General features: G+C 49.9%; 1 protein-coding gene across 2 annotated transcripts in view; it reads right to left on the reverse strand.

Moving 5' to 3' along the window:
- ABAT (4-aminobutyrate aminotransferase) overlaps nucleotides 1–14,053 on the reverse strand; it is an 85,769-nt gene extending 71,716 nt beyond the window's left edge. The window contains exon 1 of one of the 2 annotated variants that reach the window (XM_043456439.1): nucleotides 13,920–14,053. The gene's annotated coding sequence lies outside the window, so the exon portion shown is untranslated. The remainder of the gene's footprint in view (nucleotides 1–13,919) is intronic. The other variant, XM_043456441.1, reaches the window with a different exon arrangement.
- Between the last annotated feature and the right edge of the window lie 9,496 nt (nucleotides 14,054–23,549).

Genomic DNA, 23,549 nt, shown 5'->3' on the forward strand with positions numbered 1-23,549 from the left:
ATCCACGTTTCAATGCAAGGGACTCGGGTTCGATCCCTGGTCCGGGAGGATCCCACATACCACGGAGCAGCTAAGCTCATGCACCACGACTATGGAGTCTTCTTCAGGAGCCACAGCTCCTGAAGCCTGCGAGCCTAGAGACTGTGCTCCACAGCAAGAGAAGCCACCTCAATGAGAAGCAGCTAGAGAGCAGCTCCCCCCACCACAGCTAGAGTAATCCTGTGCAAAGCAGCAAAGACCCAGCACAACCAAAAATAAAATGAGAAATAAATAAAATTTTAAAAAAGAAAGAAAACCGTCACGTTTGCCCCTTGGAAGCTGTGTGGTCTTACGCCAGTGGCTTGAGCGCTCTGGGCTGCTGTTTGCTCATCTGTGGGGTGATGAGCAGAGATGACGATGAATGGTGAGCACTGGCTCAAGGCCGTGGCGCAGGGCCCGCATCAGGCGCGTCCTGCAAATGCCCAGCAGGCAGGACATGCTCGCTGGCTGGGGACAGAAGGGTTCCAGACCTGATGTCAAGCCTGGCAGATGCTATCGCCAGTAGAACTCGGGCTGCCTGCGAGGAAAAACTGTCGCTTCCACTGCCAGCAAAACCAAGATACTCAGAGCCAGGAACTGTGGGATGAGGCTAGAGGACCCATGTGTTACTACAGAGGTAACAGATTCCCCTTCAAAGAAGCAACCCTAGGACTTCTCTGGTGGCCCAGGGGATAAGAATCTGCTTGCCAGTGCAAGGGACATGGGTTCAATGCCTGGGCCAGGAAGATCCCACGTGCCTTGGACTAACTAAGCCCATGCACCACAGCTGCTGAGCGTGCGCTCTAGAGTTTGTGCTCTGCAACAAGAGAAGCCACCGAAATGAAGAGTAGCCTCCACTCGCCACAACCAGAGAAAGCCTGTGAACAGCAGCAAAGACCCAGCACAGCCAAAAATTAATTAATTAATTAATTAATTAAAGAGTCCATGATATTGGCTCAGTGGGATTATTCATATGGAAAGAAAAATTTATCATGATCTTACCTCAATCAATACCTAAAAATCAACCCCAGGCAGACAATAGAGATAAATATGAAAAACTGAATGTGAAAGCTTCTAGAAAATAGAAGGGCAACATGAATGACTTTAAATTTCTGAACTAGCACCCAAAACCACAAAAAAAGATGAGCATGAGCTACGTAAAAATTAAAATCCCAATAACCCAAAGTCACCATTGGAAAGTAAATTCATGTCTCAGAGTAGAAGAAGATCCATAACACATAACTGGCAGAGGGATCTTTATCCAGAAAGATTAAGAAAACTCTTACAAATCTATAAGAAAAAGAAAAATAGACAAATGCAAAGAAAAATGGACAAGCGATCTCAATAGGCACATCATAAAACAGGAATTCCAGGTAGTCAACATACATAATATAGAAAAGGTGATGAATTCAGTTAGTAATGAAATGTTTTTAAAAAAATAAACAACCCGTGGAATGGCTGAAATATAATAGCAAGTTGAATTGCTGGAGCTGGAGAGGGTATGGAGGAAGGGAACCCCTCATACACACAGTTGGCAGAGTCTAAATGGGGCAACCATTTTGTTCTAGAATGTTCATGACAACACTATACTAGTCTTGCTATGGGCTGAATTATGTTTCACGTGTCCAGTTTCTGGCCCTTCTTTCCTCTGTGACCTTGGCCAAGAAACCTAAAATTCTCTGATTCTGTTTCCACATCCACCAAGAAGGTCATTCCTACCTGGATTATTGAAAGTTTTAAATGAGATACTCCAAATAGAACCCAGTGCCTGGCAGGTAGAAAGCATCTGATCACTCACTCTTATCTTCTAATCTGTGTGTGTGTGCATGCTCAGTCGCCCAGTTGTGTCTGACTCTTTTGCGATCCCATGAACTATAGCTTGCCAGGCTCCTCTATCCATGGGATTTTCCAGGCAAGAATACTGCAGTGGGTTGCCATTTCCTTCTCCAAGGGATCATCCCAGACCAAGAATTGAACCTGAGTTTCCTACATTGGCAGGCAAATTCTTTACCACTGAGCCACCAGGGAAGCCCTAATAACCACCAATATGCTATTTCAAAAGGCAGTATTGTTGCCATTTTACAGATGAGGAAACTGAGACCCAGAAGTCACAACTTCCAGGGAGCTCAGGAGGCCAGCAAGCAACACAGCTGCTTTACAAATATAGGACTTTTTCCTTGACGCCATAGGAACATCTAAGCAACAGACTCCAACCTAAGCCCATAGCAGGATGTCAAGGGGCTGCACAGGATTGAATCTGATCAATTATTGCAAATGATCCAAGTGGTTGGCTGCCTCTGGAAGTGCTTTGAACTTTGAACCCACTCACCGCTAGCTTTATTCATCATTTTGGACTTTCAAACCTTGCTTTCCTGTTTGCCGTCGCAGCTGGTCTTCGCAAACTCTGTTGTGATCATCAAAAGCTAAGACAAGATTATTCCCATTGATGGATGAGTAAACTGAGGCCAGAGAGAGCAGCAGCATCCATGTGGCTTAGTGTTAGCAGAGGTCCAGGTCTGTAAGCCTGGGTTTCTCTCTAGACTTGATGTTTTTACTATGAGCGCCTGAAGTCAAGCATCTATTCTGAGCCTGCATTTCCCACCTCTGAAACCTGATCAGTCTTTCCTCTTTAGGTTGTTATGAGCAATGAGATGAGCAGATACACATGAAACCCTCAGAACAGCCCTAGCACCCACTGAATGCTTGGCAAATATGAGCTGCCAGTGTTTATGGGTCATTGCAATAGGATGGACAGAGCCTACGTTGAAAGCCTGCCCAGGGTCCTCTGAATGTTTCCTCTTGTCCCTGAAGCTCATCATTACCCTGGCAGCCCCGCCCTGGATCCCTCTGGGACCCTGACCCTAGGTCGTGACATCCATGCTTTTCTGTGGGTGGCTCTTTCTGAGTCCCGTTTGCAGCCCCTGGGAGGACTGTGCACTTAGAGCTGGGGCAGAATGCCAGGCATGCAAATCCGCATGCAGGCAGTAATTTGCACAAATGCTCCCCGGTGTGCTCATTTCCAGCCTGTCCCCAGAACAGCGCTCGGCTTGCAAAGCCAGCAGAGAGCTATTTACAGCTCTGGGCACGGAGAAGGGAGGCAGGCTCTGATCTCGCTTGGGAATGGCCCTGCTGAGGTGGTGGTGGCTTGCTCTTTTGGCTGCTTTAAGAGGCTGTTCAGCTAGTCTTGCCCTGAAGGAGCTTCGAGGTCCTGAAAACTTTTGCTGAAAGGCCAGGGATCCACCCCCAGGATTGTCTGATTCCCTCAGGGAACCCACACACAAAGTCAGGGGACCCGTGTCCCTGGGGTCCCACTAATAGCTGCTGAGCCATCAGGGAAGCCTGGCCAATAGCTGCTGGTAAACTCTAAACATCTAGAGAAAGGGATACAGGAGGCCTGTCAAAACCATGGACAGCTCTAGCTGCTCTAGGTCAGGGATTGACAAACTGGTTGGGAGGTGGGAGACATCCGGCCCCCCAGCCTGTTTGTGTAAATAAAGTTTTATTAGCACACAAACACATCCATTCATTTACATTTCACGGTACAGTTGAGTGGTTGCGACTATAACTCCATGGCCCACAAAGCCTCAAATATTTACTATCTATCCCTTTAAAAAAAAAAATCTGCTGAGCCCTACTCTACGTGAAGGCCCCACCATCTCATCTTCTAACAAACAGGCTCCTCCTAGAGTCAGACAACTCTCCATGAAGCTTCCCGAAGAGTATTTCTCAAGTGCTAATCAAATCAGGTCACCTCCTTACTTAAAACCCTTCCAGGTTCCCCAGGGGTCTCTGAGTCAAGTCTAAACTCAGCATCAAGGGTCACCAGGCTGTTTATGATCTGGCCTTCTCGCAGCTCCCCTCTTTTTAGCCATCCACCCTGGGGAGCCACTGCCAAACACCTCCCCCATCCTCTGAACATTGGTTTTGTATTAAAAAAGGCATCTCAGTGGAAAACTATGCATTGTTTACATACCACACAAACTTTTAAGATATCTGATTCTAGCCTTGTTCATTACATTATCTTCAAGCTATTTTTTTTTTTTTAACTCTTTCTAAGTTGTAGGAATCTGATGTGTGTGTGCGTGCTCAGTCGCTTAGTTGTGTCCAACTCTTTGTGACCCTATGGACTGTAGCCTGCCAGCCTCCTCTGTCCATGGGATTTTCCAGGCAAGAATTTTGGAATGGGTTGCCATTTCTTCCTCCAGGGGAATCTTCCCAACCCAGGGATTGAATCCATGTCTCTTGCATTAGCAGGCGGATTCTTTACCAGTGAGTCACCTGGGAAGCCCAGGAATCTCATAGAGGAGTCAGTTCTGTCTTGTCCAGTCATTTTCTTGCCTCCATTTGCAATGCATTTCACCATTCCTTTACTCCATAGACAACTGTGCTTTATTTGACTTTCCCTTTGAACCTCTTCCAACATCTGCTTGGTTCTTTCATTGAATGAGCTTTACAGAATCAAGTGTTCGTCTTTGTATCTATAAAAGAGTCATGGTTTTATCACCCCCCCTTTTATTTTTTCCTGAAGATTTTCTTTTAAGAGTTTTCCATGAAGTCTGTGAGCCCCTGTTTGTGTCCTATCTATTGAGAATATCTTTCCTGCCTTTTCCTCCAGAAATTTCTTTCCCAGCATGCCCAGGTACAGAGACAGAGAACCTCTTCCTCCTCTGAGCTCCTCCCTCTATCTACTCCCACCTGCCTGGTACTCTTCTCTCTGACTGGCTGTTTACGGGCCTGTTCCCTGACAGCTGGGCTTCCCAGGTGGCTCTTGTGGGAAAGAACCTGCCTGCCAATGCAGGAGACAATAAGAGATTCTGGTTTGATCCCTGGGTGGGGAAGATCCCCTGGAGGAGGGCACAGCAACCCACTCCAGTATTCTTGCCTGGAGAATCCCATGGCCAGAGGGGCCTGGTGGCCTATGGTCCATGGGGTCGCAAAGAGTCAGACACAACTGAACTGATTTAGCACACACAGCACATCCTGACAGCTAGCCTAGAAGATCCTCTGGTGTGGAAGCGGGGTATTTGTCTCTTCTTACCATGCGCACGCGCGCGCACACACACACACACACACACATCCTACCATTAGTGTATAAGACAAGTGGGAGTTGTACAACAAACGGGCACATTCACTTAGGAATGAATGAATGCAGATTGCTAGATTGCCCACCTAGACAGAAGCCACTAAGAGGGAGACCTTGTTTTCCATGTTAATACCATACACGGGATGCCAATGTCTGACATCTACAAAGTACTCAACAAACACTGGCTGAATAAATGAAAAAAAATACCATTTCAGGACTTCCCTGGTGGTCCAATGGTTAAGAATCCGTCTGCCAATGCAGGGGACACGGGTTCGATCCCTGGTCCAGGAAGACTCCATATGCCACGGGGCAACTAAGCCCGTGAGCCACAACTCCTGAGCCTGTGAGCCTAGTCTCAGAGCCACAGGTCTTGAGCCCACATGCGCCCTGGAGCCTGTGCCCCGCAACAAGAGAAGCCACCGCAATGAGACGCCCGCGAACCGCAACTAGAGCGAGCCCACACGGCAACGAAGACCCCGCACAGCCAAAAACAAATTAATTAACAAAAAAATGCCACTTCAGTTCCTGTTCTTGGCCCGCTTTTAAATCATCTCCCAGCTCTCCACGTGTGAAAACCACCCCAGTAGCCTCCAAACGCTACCCTCCGGCCCTGTATTTTCATGTGTCGCCACCGTGGGGGTTTCAACTGCTCCCCTCTAGGGAACGGATGGCCATCTCTCTGTTCTGCTTTATGGTCATCGCGTGACCTTGAGCAAGACGCCGCCCCTCTGGTTTTCCAGTGGGTGAAGCAAGGTCAGTTCAGGCATTCCAAGAGATAAAATACATCAGGCAGAGATACGATGGCCAGGAACACCCTAATGAAGTTCCGGCTCAGGCACCATTTACAGTGTAACAGGTGCTGTCAAGGTAACACATCAGCGAAGCTACAGGGGTTAGCTCTGAGTTGTGAGGTTACAGAGATGGCCAAGGACAAGCTTCCCAAACTAACTTGAAGGTGCACACGAACCCCCACATCCCACCAGGATAGTGTTAAACTGCAGACTGCATTTTGTAGGAGGCTGGGTGGGGCCCAAGCGCCCGCATTTCCCCCCAGCTCCCCAGCGATGTCATGCCACTGGGCGCTGGACCACACTTGGAGTAGCAAGATGCCAGGACACAGTGGGTCGCAGCTTGGAAGGAAGTCTCCATGTCGTGGTTGAAAGACAGATAACCAGTACGTGGCTGATGTGTGCTCAGTCGCTTCAGGCACGTTGACTCTTTGTGACTCCACGGACTGTACCCTGCCAGGCTCCTTTATCCATGGCATTTCCCAGGCACGATTACTGGCATGGGTTGCCATTCTCTCCTGCAGGGAATCTTCCTGACCCAGGGTTCGAACCCGCGTCTCCTGAATCTCCTGCATTGCAGACAGATTCGTTACTGCTGAGCCACTGGGGAAGCCCTGGTTGCTGATCGTTCACAGTAATAAATGTTAGTGCCAAGTGGGCGAGGCTGCCAGTTAAGACTATGAGGCTCCAAGGATGGACAGGCTGGCAAGCGGGGGAGTCGGGTGCAGGGTTCCCAAGGGACATGGAAACCAGGTTGGGAGCGTTCGGCCAGGCCGGTGACTCAACAGAGCGATAATTCTGGTGGTGGGACTTGTTGACCTCTGTTTTAACACATCCTCCAGGGGATTCTGATGTGCAAGTGTGAGAACCATTGTGCTATGCAGAAAAGGGTAGAATATTCCAGTTGGAAGAACAGTGTTCTGTTTCACATAATCGAGTTTCAGGCACATGTCCAGACCCTGTAAATTGCATTCATTATTGCATCTATCTATCCCTCCACATCCAACATATAAGTTGTGAATGCCCACCAGGCATCTAGTTAGGCGCAAGAAATATGACTTGTTAGGCACAAGAAGTTGTAGACAGACATGCCTGTCTAAGCTTCTAAACCAGTGACTTTCAGCCAGGGGATATCTAGCGATGTCTGGGGAGATTACTGCTGGTCACAACTTGGAGGTAAGTGTGTACTGGCATTGAGGGGGACAAAACCCAGAAATGCTGCTGAACATCCCATAGTACACAGGACACCCCCTCCCGCCTCCATGCCCACCCCATCCCAGCCGTGGCAATAGTGTAGTAAAAACACTTTGTTCTGGGAATTCCCTGGTGGTCGAGTGGTTAGGACTTGGTGTTTTCAATGCTGGAGCCTGGGTTCAATTCCTGGTTGGGGAACTAAGATTCTGCAAGTTGCAAAGTGTGGCAAAAAAAAAGGAAAAAGAAAAAGAAACTTTGCCCTAAACTAGGAACCCCTTGAGGGCAGGAACTGTACCACAGTCATTTTGACATCCCAAAGTCACGAGACAGGGCCTGACCCCCAGGGGCTAAGCAAACGTTTAAATGCATGAGGAAATGGCAAGACAAAGATATACTTAGGTATATAAAGAATTCTTACAACAACAAAAAGACAAACATCCCAATTCAAAAATGGGCAAAGGACTTGAATGGACCTTTCCCCAAAGAAGATACATAACAGGCCAATTAGCACATGAAAAGATGTTCAACATCACTAATCATTAGGGAAATGAAAATCAAAACCACAGTGAGAAAAAGTAAGAAAAAAAGATTAAAAAATCCCCCACAATCAGGTACTGCTTCATATCCACTAGAATAAGGTAATACATTGTAATACTAGTAATCGAAAAATAACAAGTGTTGACAAAAATGTGGAAAAAATTGGAACCCTTACATATTGCTGGTGGGATTGTAAAATGGTGGAGTCTGGCATGGCGGTTCCTCAAAAGGTTAAGCAAAGAGCTACCATGTGACCCAGCAGGTCCACTCCCCAAAGAACGGAAAGCAGATCTTTAAGCTGCAATTTGTACACACATGTCCACGGCTGCATCATTCATAGCCGTCAAAAGTCAGAAGCCCAAATGTCCCTCAACTGACAGATGGATAAACCAACTGGCATATAATCCACACGACAGAATATTACTTAGCCATGAAAAGGAGCGAAGTACTGATACATGCTACCGCAGAGAAGCCAAACCAATACACCACATGTTGGATGATGCCATTTATATGAAACAGTCAGGCCAGGCAAATCTATTGAATCAGAAAGCAGATGAATGGTTGCTTGGCAGGGGCTGGGGGAAGGGAGGGTGACTGCTTTGTGGGGACAAGGTGTCCTTTCGGTATGATGAAAGAGTTCTGGAACTAGAGAGAGGTGACGGTTGCATGACACTGTGAAAGTACTTAATGTCACTGAACTGTACCTTTTAAAATCATTAAGGGAAAAAAAATAAATAAATAAAATCATTAAGGGATTTACCCAGCAGTCCAGTGGTTAAGATTCTCCATTCCTAATGCAGGGGATATGCGTTTGATTCCTGGTTGGGGAACTAAGATCCCACACGCATTTTTTTCAATCACCTGGGGCTTCCCAGGTGGCGTGGTGATAAAGAATTCGCCTGCCAACGGGGGAGATGCAAGAGACGCTGGCTTAAACCCTGGGTCGGGAAGGCCCCCTGGGGAAGGAAATAGCAACCCACTCCAGTATTCTTGCCTGGAGAATCCCATGGACAGACAGCCTGGCGGGGCTATAGTCCATGGGGTTGGCAAAGTGCCGGACACGACGGAGCAGGCAAACACTCTCTTGTACACACTGCGCAGTAAATGCTCATCCAGTCTCTACTGTGCACCAGGAACGGTGCTCTGCATCCAGGAAGGAAGTGAAAGAGACTCAAATATATGTCTACAGCCCAGGGATACAGACGGGGAGGAAACCCAGCCAGCAGTCACAGACCCAAGGAAGCCTCAGATGTTTAAGCACTCAGTTCTTAGGATAAAGGGATCCTCGCTGTGGGGAGGCTGGAGGCGGGAAGGGTCAGGGAGACAGCTTTTGAAGGAGTGCAATTTGCCCTTGGGAAGTCGACCCCAAGACAGAGAATGTGTGATTAGAGGCTGCATCAGGCGATGCCATTCCTGGAATGGGTAAGACAGTTTAAAATGCCTGGTGCCTCTAGGAAAGCGAGGCTAGCCAGACATGGTGGAGACAAAGGAGGACACACAGCCCAGAACCTCCTCCTGGACCTTCTGCGGGGATGCAGTGGGGAGCGGGTGGTGATTCAGCCAGCCGGGTGTTCTGGAAGCCCTCAGGCTCCCCAGATGTTACCCACAATGCTTTTGTCCCCGGCTTCCTGGCAAGAAGGGCACGCAAGGAGACAGAGATGGGGACAGCAGGGCTCACACTACTGAAGAGGGACCGCCAGGTGTCTGAACAAGGGTTTCAGCCCATCCTCACAGTAACCCAGAGCTGCGTTCTACCATTGCACCTCCGTCTACCTTTCCCCCACCCTCTTTCTCCCTTTCTTTCTCTTTCTGCCTTTTCTTTCTTTATTCCTTCCTTCTTTCCTTTCTTTCAACTACCATTGCCTTTCTAAAGATGGGAAAATGTGACACTAACAAACAAAATGGCCATGGCCTAGGCCGTCATGCTGTGAGGGAAAAAGTGAAGTGAAAGTGTTAGTCGCTCACTCTTTATGACCCCATAGACTGTAGCCCCGCCAGGCTCCTCTGTCCATGGGATTCTCCAGGCAAGAATACTGGAGTGGGTTGCCATGCCTTCCTCCATGGGAGCTTCCACACCCAGGGATTGAACCCAGGTCTCTCGCATTGCAGGTGGATTCTTTACCATCTGAACCACCAGGGAAGCCCGCCTCATGCTGGTGGAAGCCCAGTTCAGCTCTGGTCAGTGTGACCTCAGGCCCCACCAAGATGCCGGTGACAAGAATCCCCCGTGGGCAGGGCGGAGGCTCAGCCTGTGGACAGGAGGCCTCAGATTTCCGTCTCCTGGCCCCAGAACTCTAAGGAAGCTCAAAGGCCTGAGTTTTGGTCACTGGCAGCTTCTGGCATGACCACTTCCCAGGAAAGAGGGACTGGGTGTGCAGGAATGGCCAGTCCTCAGACCCTGCCTGCCTCTCTTTCCTGGGGGCCAGGCAGCGGAAAGAGCCCCAGCCTGCTGTGCAGAACTCAGGATACAGTCATCCCCTGCCATCTTCGTGGCTGAAAGACTCTGAGCAAGTCTCAACCTCTGGGGGCTGTGCCCGGCTCATCTTTAATGCACGATAAGCTGGCTAAAGGATCCTGTTTCCTCTTCCTCCCCCATGGATAGATACACACACACACACACACACACACACACACACAGGCCCCTTTCACATTTCTCACTCCCCTATGTGTATGTACATATACTTACTAAAATACCTATATATCGATCCTGTGACTTTATCATTTTCACTAAATGATGTCTTAGAGATCTCTCCAGGTCAGGAACATAGTTCCACCCCATTCTCCTAAAAAGACGGTTTCCTTTTCCCACATAATGGAACCCCTTCCCATCTTGGATTGCCAAGCCCTTGGGTGAACATTCCTGCCTTGGCCTAGCATTTCTACAGGAGATTCTTTCTTGGCCTAGCATTTCTACAGGAGATTCTTTCTTAGTCGTGGGACGGCTGGGCCCCAGAGCATGCAGTTAAAATTCTGATACTGCTAAAGCAACTGAGAAGGCTCCAGAACTAGGTTATTTCTAAAACTGTCTTTGACTTCCAGCAGGGACAGTTGCTTTGACTTCTAGCAGGGATGGGGTAATGCTGTTAGCAGAGTCCTTTAACCTCCTTGGGCCTCAGTTTGCTCACCTGTTAAATGGGAAACCTGCAGTAACGCACATGCAGGTGCTCTGGATTTTCCTGTTGAAATGTGAGGGGTTAATATTGCCCTCAAAATGAGGAGGCTCAGCAGTTGACACACAACCTCTATGATGCACAAAGTGGAACAAGGGGCCTGGGTAAGAAGGATGCTCTCCTAAGGTCAATCATCCTCTATGAGTGGAGTATCTACGTTAGATCAGCAATTCTCAAGGTGAGGAGGGGGATTTTGCCCCCCAGAGGACACGCTTGGAGACGATTTTAGTTGTCATCACTAGAAGTGGTTGCGACTGGCTTTATGGGTAGAGGGTAAGGATGCCTCTCCACACCCTACAATGCACTGACAGCCCCCTTCCCCACCCCTTGCAACACAGAATGATCAGGCCCCAAATGGCAACACGGTTGATTAAAAAAAAGAAAACCCTGCTCTAGACCTATCTCTTATCTGATGCCTAGCCCCTCCCCCCACCAACAAGCCCATTTCAAAGATGAGGAAACTGAGGCTCAGAGAGGCGGATGACCTGCCCAAGGTTGCCCAGCCAGTGGTAACGGAAGTAGATCCCCGGCTCCATCTGGCTTTAGGGTCTGGGGTGCATTCCACATCCTGTACCATCTCTCTGGGAAGACACCATCCTAGTCTCCAAGCAAGAGCAGACTGTTCGCTGCCTGACAGATGATCTACATTGTGAGTCATAAGTCTTACCTAAAAGCATAAGCTCCCTACCCAGGTTTAGAGGTTTTATGACTTGTCATAATCAGTGCTTCCCCTCACTTGCCATATGCTATGTACTTTACCAAGACGAACTCATTTTACCCTAATAAGGATGCTAAGGGAATTAGTTGCAGAGAGGTTAATAATTTCACCAACACACATACGAAGTAGCAAATCTGGGCTCTGACCCTGAATAGAGGGGCAGAGATGGATCCCTCAGCCCCCATTGCACTACGCTTCTCCCTCATACTGTGAACTTTCTCCTTGGCACCTTGAACTTGGATCCCGGCTCCATCTTGGAGCACTGCCAAGCCCTCAGCTGGAGGCAGGGGGAAGTCCCCACCTCAAGACCCTCCCATCTGTAGGGGCTGGGCTGCTGCTGCTCCGTGGGGGTTCAATGCCTCAGGAAAAGAAGTAGGCTCTGAGCTAGGATGGGAGATGGCAGCAGAGAACTTGGGGTCACAGGGGAAAGGCGGGGATGGAGAGGGAGGGGCCCCTGGGGGGAGGGGCTGTGACTTCCCTTGCGGGGGTGGGGGGTGCTGTCCAAAGAGCTTGGAGCAAGCCTCGCCTGCAACAGATACTCCGGCAGCAGCATCGGCTCCAGACTAATACACCTGATCTCACTTGCCATCCTGAGTCCATCTGGATTCTGGCAAACCTAGATTTGGCAGCTGGCTCAATAAAAGGATGCCATGGGCTGAGTGGGGAAGTGCAGGGGCCCAGGAATAGATTCTGTGCAGTGGCCTGCTGGGGGACAGCACCGAGTTTCAGCTGTGTCCCCTCCTAGCTGCGTGACATTGGCAGAGCCTCTGCACCACCTCTGACGAGTGGGGAGCCTGGTGCCCAACTACCTTGGTCCTAAATGTGAGGACGGGAGGTAGTATTCCGGACCCTTCGGGCCCACGAGTTCCAGAGAGACTGTGACCAGCTTCACCACCCACTGGCTGGGTGACCTTGAGCAAGTCTTCCTGTCTTGGTGCCCCTGCTTGCTCAACTGTCAAATGAAGGAGCAAGATCTTTGGTCTCGAGTCTCTGGGAGGTCTAAGGTCTCCAGATCACACCATCTCTCTCTTTTCGGGACATACACTTCTCCTTTCTCCACCTCTCAGCTGCAGCTCCAAAGCAAAGCTCCTTGCTTTTTCTCCTCTGCCACCACCCCCTACTCTGACCGGCCAGATCAAAGCAGCTCCCTGCCCCCATCAAGTCACCACCAACCTGTCCCTTAGTCCAGCTTCATCAAAGCCAATCCGATGGATGGTTCCTGCAGCATCTCTCTTGGCTAAAGGCCTAGGGAATTCCAACGGGCAATGCCCACAGGAGCTAGGAAGGGGGAGCCCCAGAAGGCAAATGGGGGCCCTTCTCTCTGCATGGACACCCTCTTCTCCAGGAGAGGGGTTGGTCTGTCTCAGGGGAGGATATTTGGAACACAGTCCTTTGTGTGTGTGTGTGTGTTGGGGGGGGTCCTCACTGGTCCTGCTGCCTCAGAGGCCATCCCTGGTGGCAGTTTGGAGGCTCTGGGAATGATCTCTAGGCTGAGGAGCCCAGCTCTAAGGGTTTCAGTCTGCTCTTGTCTCTGGCCATGGTGGGAGAGGAAAGGAGAGATGGGATTAGGTGGAGTAGAGAGGTGGGAGGGATGGGACAGGGTAGGGGGCTGGTTAATGGGATGGGATTGTGTGAAAGGGTTACAGAGGGGTGGGGTGAGCTGTGTGGCTTGGTCCAGACGGGTGACCGGACCGTTGCCCTGTTTCTGAATGTGAAAACCCCTCCTCTTACATCTTGAGAAAGAGGAGTAATCTCCCAAATGCCTTAAGTGTGAAGGTGTTTGAGGCAATCAACCTTCTCTCTCTGATGGATGAAGAGGGGTTGGGGTGGGGGGAGATAGGGAATTGAGTCTAGTTTCTGAGTTGGGGGGTGTGTGTACAGGGAGGTCTGTATTGGACTTGAGGGTTACATGCAGAGTCTCTGGCCAGCGATATCCTTCTCTTAGGGAGGGGCTTATTTTCCCTCCTGGAGGAAGCACCCCTTTATCTCCGAGCTGAGAAGGGAGGGTGGGGAGAAGAATCCAAACTTAGTTTTTTAGGGACGGGGGAGAGGCATGCGTCTCCAAAGAAATGATGGGCCTTGGAAACCCGGGGAGGCTGGAACCCACTTTGGGGGCGGAGGGAAGCACGTTCCATTCCAAGGGGGAATGTGGGGAGAGCAATCTTATTTTTAGAGCCGGGGGGCCAGGAAGGAAGGGCCCATTTCCGAAGGGAAAAGGAAACTATTTTGTTCTCTGGACGGTGGACGGCTCTCTCTTTTCGGGGGAGAGGGATCCGCGTCTCAGAAAGATGAGGGCTCGGTCTCTTAAGAGAAGATGCCCCGTTTTTGCTCCCTGGGGGGCAGGGCCGAAGGATTCCATCTCAGCTCGCGCGCAAGGGCTCGCCTCACGCGACCCGGCGCCTGGTTCTTACCTCCAGGCCTCTGCTCCAACGTGCGGACTCCGATCCGCCGGGCTCCGACTTGAGCGATCCGCGCCCTGCGCTCTGGCGGCGCCAGGTCTCTGCCCCGCTTCCCCCAGCGACTCGCCGTGCTCCTGGGCTCCGCCGAGCCGCGCTGGCCAATCAGCGCTGCGGGTCCCGGCCCTCGCGCGCGCCGCCGCCAATGAGCGCGCCCGCCACGGGCCACCGCCCCCGGGAGGGCGGGGGAAGGCGGGCCGGGGGCAGAGTCCGGCCTCCCGGGGGCGGAGGAGCCGGGGGCCGAGAGGAGGGACCGCGAAGGCCGGGATGGAGGAGCCGGGTTGTGACCGCGGCGGCGAGAAGCCTCAGCCGAGCTGGGGTGTGGGGAGTCCGTCTCTGAAATGGGGGGTAGGAGAGGAGGCTCTATAGGCTGGTTTAACCTAGACCTTAATTGCCCCCTGCCCCTTTTCTGGATACTGGGGTCTGCGGACGTGTGTAGCTGCTCCCTCTGCACCATGCGCCTTGGATCTCGGGCTCCGGAAACCTAGATACAGAGTTAGACAAGGTTCCGTAAGAAAGGGAGGGAGAAAGAGCATAGGGTCCCCCTCCGACTCCCCCGCCCCCCACGCACACCCTCCTTCCGTGCAAGTGCTCAGGGCCTTCTCGCTGTCAGCTCCCAGCTAGTGCATCCTTGGGGCAGTGCAAAGATCACTGGACTAGGAGTCCATGCTTCCTGCTGCACGTTCTCGGGCAGGTCACTCTGCCGCTCTGATCCTCAATAGTGGAGACAGCAGTGATAACACCCCCTTCATGAGCACAAGTGAGACGGTAGATGTGATGAAGCTGCCTTCACAAAAATTAAAGTGCTGTATGAAAACTAAATAATATTAAAGTGTGAATGACTCCTAACCCAGTAGCTTTCTAAAGGTATTTGGAAAGAGGATGCAATCGTTCAATGGTAAAATCAAAGACACAGGAAACTACCCATCAGAACAAGAGCTCACCAGTGCTCATGATGAATAGCTGTTCCAGAATTCAAAATGCCAGGAAAGAATACAGCTTGGGTTTCCCCCACTCAGCCTGATCAGGTAACTATTTCCTTTGTCTGTTTGCATCTTGCAAAACCCTGAGGTCCTGCCTTCCATGAATCCAGGCGGCCCGGTCTCTGATTAGGTGAGCAGGACTATAGTGCTGGGAATTAAGATAAATATAAAGCAAAAAAAAAAAAAGGGGGGGGGGTCTTCCCAGGTGGCTCAGTGGGTAAAGAATTCACCTGCAATGTAGGAGACTCAGGTTCGATCCTTGGGTTGGGAAGATCCTCTGGAGGAGGAAGTGGCAACCCACTCCAGTATTCTTGCCTGGAAAATCCCATGGACAAAAGAGCCTGGAGGGCTACAGTCCACGGGGTGACAGAGTTGGACCTGACTAAAGCAACTGAGCTCCCCAAAGCAAACGAATACGTTTAAAAACTGCCGAACAAACCACCTGCCCTCTACTGTGGTCTGTGACTACAGGGACCAAAAGAAACAATAAGTAAGAATAGGACCAAGGAGGGCTTCCCTGGTGGTCCAGTGGCTAAGAATCTGCCTGCCAGTGCAGGCGACATGGGTTTAATCCCCGCTCTGGGAAAATCCCACATGCAGAGAGGCAACTAACACCGTGGACAGCAGCTACTGAAGCCTGCGAGCTCTGGGGCCTGGGCTCCAGAATGAGAGAAGCCACAGCAGTGAGAGGCCGGTGCACCACTGGTAGAGAGTAGCCCCAGCTCACTGCAGCTAGAGAAAGCCTGAGTGCGGCAACGAAGACCCAGCGCAGCCAAAAAGAGGAGTAACACAAAGGCATCGCTGGAAAATAGCATGTACCACAGTTCTGCTAAAACCGAGAGCTTTGCCAGTCTCTTAGGCATGCCGATGCTGTCACCTTGCAGAACTTTATGAGGCCTGGGTTAGAAATTTTTCCTTAAAACCCAAGCCATGCAGATAATCCCTTTTACTGTCCAAAGAAATAAAATGGTCAGTAAATATGGAAGGGAGGAAGGTTTGCCAAAGAAAGACAAGTTAAAGAGATGGAAAATTTCATTTACCAAAATGGCCTCGTTTTTATTATTATAATTAGCAGTATTTGTGGAGGTTTCAAGGAAGTGGACAATTTCATAAATTGCTGTAGGGAATATCAATGTTCAAAGCCTTTCTGGGAAGAAGCTGAGTATTCCTATTCAAAAAATCTGAAAAATAAGCTTACCCTTTGACCTAGCAGTTAAATCTCTATGAATTTATCCTAAAACAATGAAAGGTGCTAAAGTTTAGGGATAAAGTGGTTTACTGTAATTTCGTTTCTTATATCAAAAAACTGGAAATGACTTATAAGTACTTGTAAGTACAACAGGGGCTCAGAAAGGACATCTGTTGCATGAAATTAAAGTGAAAGTGAAGTCGCTCAGTCGTGTCCGACTCTTTGCGACCCCGTGGACTATAGCCTACCAGGCTCCTCCATCCATGGGATTCTCCAGGCAAGAGTACTGGAGTGGGTTACCATTTCCTCCTCCAGGGGATCTGCCCCACCCAGGGATTGAACTCGCATCTCCCGCATTGCAGGTGGATTCTTTTACCGCTGAGCCACCAGGGAAGCCCCTGTCTATCACACTGGAGAGCACCAATATAGATGATATATAGATCAACAGACTGAATAAAATAAGTGCCCACTAGTAGAAGTAGTTATCTCTGCATTTTAAAATTGTGGATGACTATACTTTTATCTGTATGTTACTAATTTCTAATTATTCTATATAACTATATTATTCTATATAACTATATATGTATATATATATGTATATATATATACACACATTGCTTTTGTACTAAGAACAAATAGTTGACATGAGAAACAAAAAGCAAAAGTGTAAGTGAAATGCAACCCACCATCAGTTAACAAGACCCGCAAGCTGGTCTATAAATTGGGGTTTACACTGTAAATGGTAGGAAAAAAAAATCAAAAGAAGAATATTTTGTATGGCAAGAAAACCGCATAAAATTCACATTTCATTGTGCATGAAGTTCTACTGGAACATAGCCGCACCCACCGACTTCTGGAGGTCTGTGGCTGTCTTTGTGCTACCACGGCAGAGCCGAGGAGCAGTTGCGACAGAGACTATACAGCCTGCAAAGCCAAAAATATCCACCATCTGGCGTTTTCAGGAAAAGTTTGCCAAGCCCTGGTCTAAGGCAATGGGGGGAGACAAAGTGGGTGGCGTCGTCTTCATTCATCTGTTCATTCATTCATTCGTCTACGTTTGGAGCATCACTGCGGGTTAGGGCCTGGCGCGGGACATTCAGGAGGTGCTGCGTCGTTTCTGCTTTGGGGAGCCTGTGAGAAGGATATTTAGAGCCAGGTGCTTTGCAAGCTGATTCTCAAATAGCTTCATTGTGACACTTGTGAAGAAAACTGTTGGCAGGTGGGGAAAGCCCTGCTCACCTTAGCTTTGCTTGCATTTCCCACAGCCCCATGGTTTTCCTGTGGGGCTGCTTGGGGCTCCAGGTGTCTTCCACGGGCTGACTGAGATCCAGTTGCTAAGTCGTGTCCGACTCTTTGCGATCCCATGGGCTGCAGCATGCCAGGCTTCCCTGTCCTTCACCAACTCCCAGAGTTTGCTCAAACTCATGTCCATTAAGTCAGTGATGCCATCCAACCATCTCATCCTCTGTTGCCCCCTTCTCCTCCAGCCGTCAATCTTTCCCAGCATCAGAGTCTTCCAATAAGTCAGCTGTTTGCATCAGGTGGCCAAAGTATTCGACCTTCAGCTTTAGCATCAGTCCTTCCAGTGAACATTCAGGGTTGATGTCCTTTAGGATTGACAGGTTTGATCTCTTTGCAGTCCAAGGGACTCTCAAGAGTCTTCTCCAACACCACAGTTTGAAAGCATCAATTCTTCAGTGCTCAGACCTCTTTATAGTCCAACTCTCACATCTGTACATGGCTACTGGAAAAACCATAGCTTTGACTAGATAGACCTTTGTCAACAAAATGATGACTCTGCTTTTTTAATACACTGTCTAGGTTGTCATAGCTATTCTTCCAAGGAGTGTCTTTTGAGACCCAGGATGGGAACTCCTTAATATCTTTTTTTTAAAGATATTTATTTATTTGGCTGCACCAGGTCTCCGGGTTGTGGCAGGAGGGATCTTCCATCTTCGTTGCAGCATGTAACGTTGACATATCCTCCACTCTCCTCTGCAGCCACAGGCAGGTGACAGCCCTCCCCGCCATGCCACGGTCCTTTGTGTCACCAAGGGCCCGACATCTACCATGCTGCGTCCCGAGCGGAATGCCCATGACCCTCGCCTGCCTCAGCCCATCTTCGAGTCTGTGACACCACACAGCAAGTAGAGCTGGTCACATGTGAACAAATGTGACCTCTGAGGTCTGGAGCCCTTGGAGGCTGCACTGGAGACCACTCACTGGGTGCCCACCCAGCCCTGCTGCTCACAGGCCCAGGGACCCCTGGGCCTGCTCCTCCTCTCTAACCCTCAGTTTTGCTCTTGTTTTTTGTTTAGTTGCTCAGTCATGTCTGACTCGTTGCGACCCCATGGACTGTAGCTCGCCAGGCTCCTGTGTCCATGGAATTCTCCAGGCAAGAATACTGGAGCGGGTTGCCATTTCCTTCTCCAGGGGATCTTCCTGACCCAGGGACTGAACCCGCGTCTCCAGCATTGGTAGGAGGATTCCTTCCTGCCGAGACACCTGGGAAGCCCTGACCTTCTGTTTCCTTGCCCATAAGAGGTGGTACTGCAAGACGTGTCTGCCCAGCAAGGAGGTTAGACAGTTGAGTTTTCCCTTGATTTCCCGTGTCCGTCTGCTGGCTCAGGCACGGGGCTCACCCCCAGTTCTCAGGATCCTCACTGTTAAAAGACCTCAAAGTCACACGATCGCATGGGATCCCAGGAGGCAGGCCCTGTGACAGAGCTTTCCAGATGGAGTGTGCCCTCCACGTGTAAGGAATGACTATTAGCCTAGCCCAGGGTCAGCACCTGGGATGCCTGGCTCTGTCTGGAGCAGGTTTGGGCTGTCATGAGCAGGGGAGGAGGGAGGCGCTGCTGGAACCGACTGCAGGGAGGCCTGAGATGATGCTCAGGATCCCTAGTGCACAGGACAGGCCGCAACAAAGAGCTGCTGGCCCCAAACAGCAAGTCTTCTGTGTGTGCTTTTTTGGGGGGCTGTGCTGGGTCTTTGCTGCTGCGAGGGCATTTCTCTACTTGTGAGCAGGGGTTGCTCTCTAGTTCCAGGGCTCGGGCTTCTCATTGCAGCGGCTCCTCTGGAGGAACACAGCTCTGGCTTCTCAGGCTTCAGCCGTTGCAGCTTCTGGGCTCTAGAGCACAGTAGTCGTGGTGCGCAGGTTCCGTTGTTCCACGGCATGTGGGATCTTCCCGAATCAGGGATAAACTTGAGTCTCCCGCATCAGCAGGCGGATTCTTCACCATTGAGCTACCAGAGAAACACTGTTTATACACACACACACACACACACACACACACACACACACACATATATTTTTTGCCACACCAGGGAGCATGTGGGATCTTAGTTCCCAGACCAGAGATCGAACCTGTGCCCCTTGCAGTGGAATCTCGGAGTCCTAACCGCCAGACCGCCAGGAAAGCCCCCCTTGGGCAAGTTTTAATCTCTCTGAGTTGCAGTTTCTTCATCTGGAAAAATGTAACAGTGCTTAGTCCTGAAGGTCGTGATGAGGTGTAAAGAACCTGTGTAAAGCGTCCTGCTCTACAAACACAGCCAGAAAAATAGGAGGAGTGGGGGGACCCCTCCCCATCTCTTGATTTTCGTTCTTGCTCTTCCCCCACGTGGCTGCCTTCCCCCTGGAACATCCAGGGGTGCGTTGTCGTGGAAACCTTTCAGGGATGGTGCACTCAAGAGCTCGAATGGTTTTTTTTCCTCCCCAAAATAACCCATCCTGTCAGTCAAATAACACTTAGGCAAAATGGTTCGACAAGTGAGGTGGTTTTACATCATTAGGTGCTTGGGGAGTTTCCATCCCCCACTGAGACAGGCAGTTAATAGAAACGCGACAGTGAACAGTTAGTAAGAGTGATGATGGTGATGGCGATGGCAGTGGTGATGAAGGTGAAAATGATGACCGCCGTCTCCCGTGCCTCTCCTGGAATCAGGCGGTGAGCCACATGCTTTACATGCATTATCAAGTACCATCTTTAAGAGACGCAGATATCGAGGCTCAGAGAAACGAGTGTCGGGCTGGTCTGAGCCCAGTTCAGACGCCAGGCCCATGCTCTAGCCACCAATCTTTATTGCCTTTCAGGAGCCGCCAGCAGAGGAGGGTAGGGGAAAGAAGGCTCAGTTCCTTTTGTCCCTGACCCCTGCATCCAAACCATCAGCTCCAGGCTCTCTTGTGGTAAGGGGGAAGCTGGAAACACCTCAATCTGCCCACAGGTCCCATTTCTGAGCTTGACTCCTTGGTCCAGACACTCCGGCCCCAGAGGAATGGTCCTGTGTGGCTCCGGTGTCCACTGTTTCCTAAGGTCTGAGGCAGAATCACATCTCAGTCCTGGCCTATCAGACCCTTGGCTCTATCCCAGCACAATGTCATAACATAGTCTCCGATCCACGGGATTCCTGCTTGCCTTCAGACAAACAGTCCCCACCTTGGGCAAAAGGGTAATTGGAAGAATGCTGGCTACAGAGCCAGGCAGACCTGGGCTTAGATCCCACTCTTGTTACTTCAGAGTCGTGTGACCTCAGACAGCCTACATGTGCTCTTCGAGCCTCAGCTTACCTATCTGTAAAATGGGTTCAGGGTTGGTGGGCTGACAAATGAGAGCCATGCTGTGTGTTAGTCGCTCAGTAGTGTCCGAGTCTTTGTGACCCCAAAGACTGTAGCTTGTCAGGCTCCTCTGTCCATGGGATTTTCCAGGCAAGAAGACTGGAGTGGGTAGCCACTCCTTTCTCCAGAGGGGATCTTCCTGACCCAGGGATTGAACCTGGGTCTCCCATATTGTAGGCGGATTCTTTACCATCCAAGCCACCAGGAAGCCAGGCTTGATCTGAATTAGGGTATGGGCTTAGCTGGGTGCTGGCCGCTCTCGGAACTAATGTGCCATCGGATAATGTAGCGTGGGTTGGGTAGACAGTCCCCCCGTGACTCTTGGGGTCCGCTTGGGAGAGGCTGCCCGTGGCCAAGGGGACAGATGACTGTGTCCTGGATTCCTCACTGCAGTTTCTGCTGTCGATTCATGAGGCTGGGGCGCCACCTCGCGGCGAGAGGCCTCCAGGGGCCGGCTCGGAGGCGAGGTGGGAGGAGAAAAGGAGTTTTCAGAACTCCTTTGTCACCTCAGGTTGGGGCCGAGCAGGGAGGCCGGGGAGCCCTGATTCCCAAGCGGTTCATTCATTCATACGAATCTCCCAGAGGAGCAGTCTACTCAGGTCTGGTTTTTGTTTTTTAATATTGGAGCATAGTTTATTAACAATATGTATTGTTGATCAGTTGCTCAGTCACATCTAACTCTTTACGACCTGGTGGACTGCAGCGCACCAGGCTTCCCTGTCCTTCACTGTCTCCCGGAGTTCGCTCAAACTCAAGTCTGTTGAATCAATGATGCCATCCAACCATCTCATTCTCTGTCGCATCTCATCTTCTTAACAATATGTGTTAATTACTTTTGAAAATTTACTAAGAAAAAAAAAATGTTGTGTTAGTTTCAGGTGCATGGCAAAGTGATTCAGTAATACAGATACATGTATCTGTTATTTTTCAAATTCTTTTTCCCATTTAGGTTGTTACAGAATATTGAGCGGGTTTCTCTGTGCTATATAGTAGGTCCTTGTCATCTCTTCTAAATATAGCAGTGTGTACATGTCCATCCTAAACTCCCAATCTATCTAAAGCATGTTTTCTTTTTTTAAACAATCTTTTTTTTTTAATTTAAAGAGTTCTCTTTATTTATTTTGGCTGCACCTTGCAGCAGGTGGGATCTTAATTCCCCTCCAGGGCTTGAACCCGTGCCCCCTGCATTGGAAGGGGGAGTCTTCACCACTGGATCACCAGGGAAGTCCTGTCTCAGGCTTTCTCATGTTCTGAGGTCACCATCTTCCTAGGTGTCTCCTCACTGCCCAGGTGTTTAGGGACTTATGTTCTATGTACGATTCTTTTTCAAGTCCCCAAACTATGCTTACCTCCCAGTGGCGTGAGCCTTGGACGTGATGGGGAAGCAAGTTTAGTAGGTTGAGTTCTAGTTAATTAAGATTTTACAACATGGGGCAGGCTTCCCTGGTGGCTCAGATCGTAAAGAATCTGCCTGCAATGCGGCAGACCTGGGTTCCATCTCTGGGTTGGGAAGTTCCCCTGGAGAAGGGCATGGCAACCGACTCCAGTATTCTTGCCTAGAGAATTCCATGGACAGAGGAGCCTGGCGGGCTACAGTCCATGAGGGTCTCAAAGAGTCAGACATGACTGACTGACTAACACATACTCGCACACACAATACAGAGGGCAGTTTAAGAATAAAGTTAAGATTGTAATCATTATAACTCTGCTGCTTAAAATCAGCAAGCTTTCCCTATTGGAGACAAACTCAAGATCCATTTGCATCAGGCATCTATCAATCAACAGAGACTGATTTTTTTCCATTAATTCATTTGTCCACTGCCCTGCACTGGTTTACTCCTATGGGTATAATCATCAAAGGGGGGATTGTTTCTTTCTCTGACTCCTATGCTCTTTCCAATCATCCGTCAACATTTTCTGATCAGCAAAGAAATCACAGTCACCAGGTGCCAGACTGTTTTGACGAGAAAAGTGTCTGTGAGGGGACAGAGGCCTGAGCATTTAGGGCTTCTTCCATCACCCAAGCCCACAGGTCTCTTTTTGGTCTGAGGGGCTGACCTCGCCCTTTGCGGCGTTATTTTATTTTTTTAGAAACATTTTATTTGTCTGTGCTGGGTATTTGTTGCAGCATGCTAGATCTTTAGTTACGGCATGCAGACCCTTAGTTGTGGCATGTGGGATCTAGCTCCCTGACCAGGGATCAAACCCAGCCCCCCTGCATTGAGAGTTCGAAGTCTTAGCCACTGGACCACCAGGGAAATGGCCTGTGGTTTTAACAGAGGGTTAAAATGCACAAAGCCATCTGGTTGATTTCTCAGTCTGCTGGTAGAGAGACATTGTGTGTGTGCATGCTTAGTTGTTCAGTTGTGTCTGACTCTTTGCAACCCTTTGGACTGTAGTCTGTCAGGCTCCTTTGTCCATGGGATTCTCCAGGCAAGAATTCTGGAGTGGGTTGCTATGCCCTCCTCCAGGTGATCTTCCCGACCCAGGAATCAGAGAGAGAGAGAGAGAGAGAGAGCGTAACATCACTTCAAAGTTCACAGATTTACAAAAAGTTCGTGGATTTCAAAGCCACCAGTTGGCTGCCCCAGTGTTTCAGGGCAGAATCACTAATCAGGGTCCACAAGTCCTGATGGATAACGGCTTCGAGGCACTGTACCGCCATGCCAGATGGGAAACGGCTCAGAATGAGGAGCCTCTCCCAGGTTCTCGCTGGGACCAGGGGTGAACTGCTGCCTTCTTCCCTCATCTGTGTTGTGACCGCCTGCTCGGCACCTGAGCCGGGGTTTGACCCTGCA

Source organism: Cervus canadensis, chromosome 32 (assembly GCF_019320065.1).
Source record: "Cervus canadensis isolate Bull #8, Minnesota chromosome 32, ASM1932006v1, whole genome shotgun sequence".
NCBI lineage: Eukaryota > Metazoa > Chordata > Mammalia > Artiodactyla > Cervidae > Cervus > Cervus canadensis.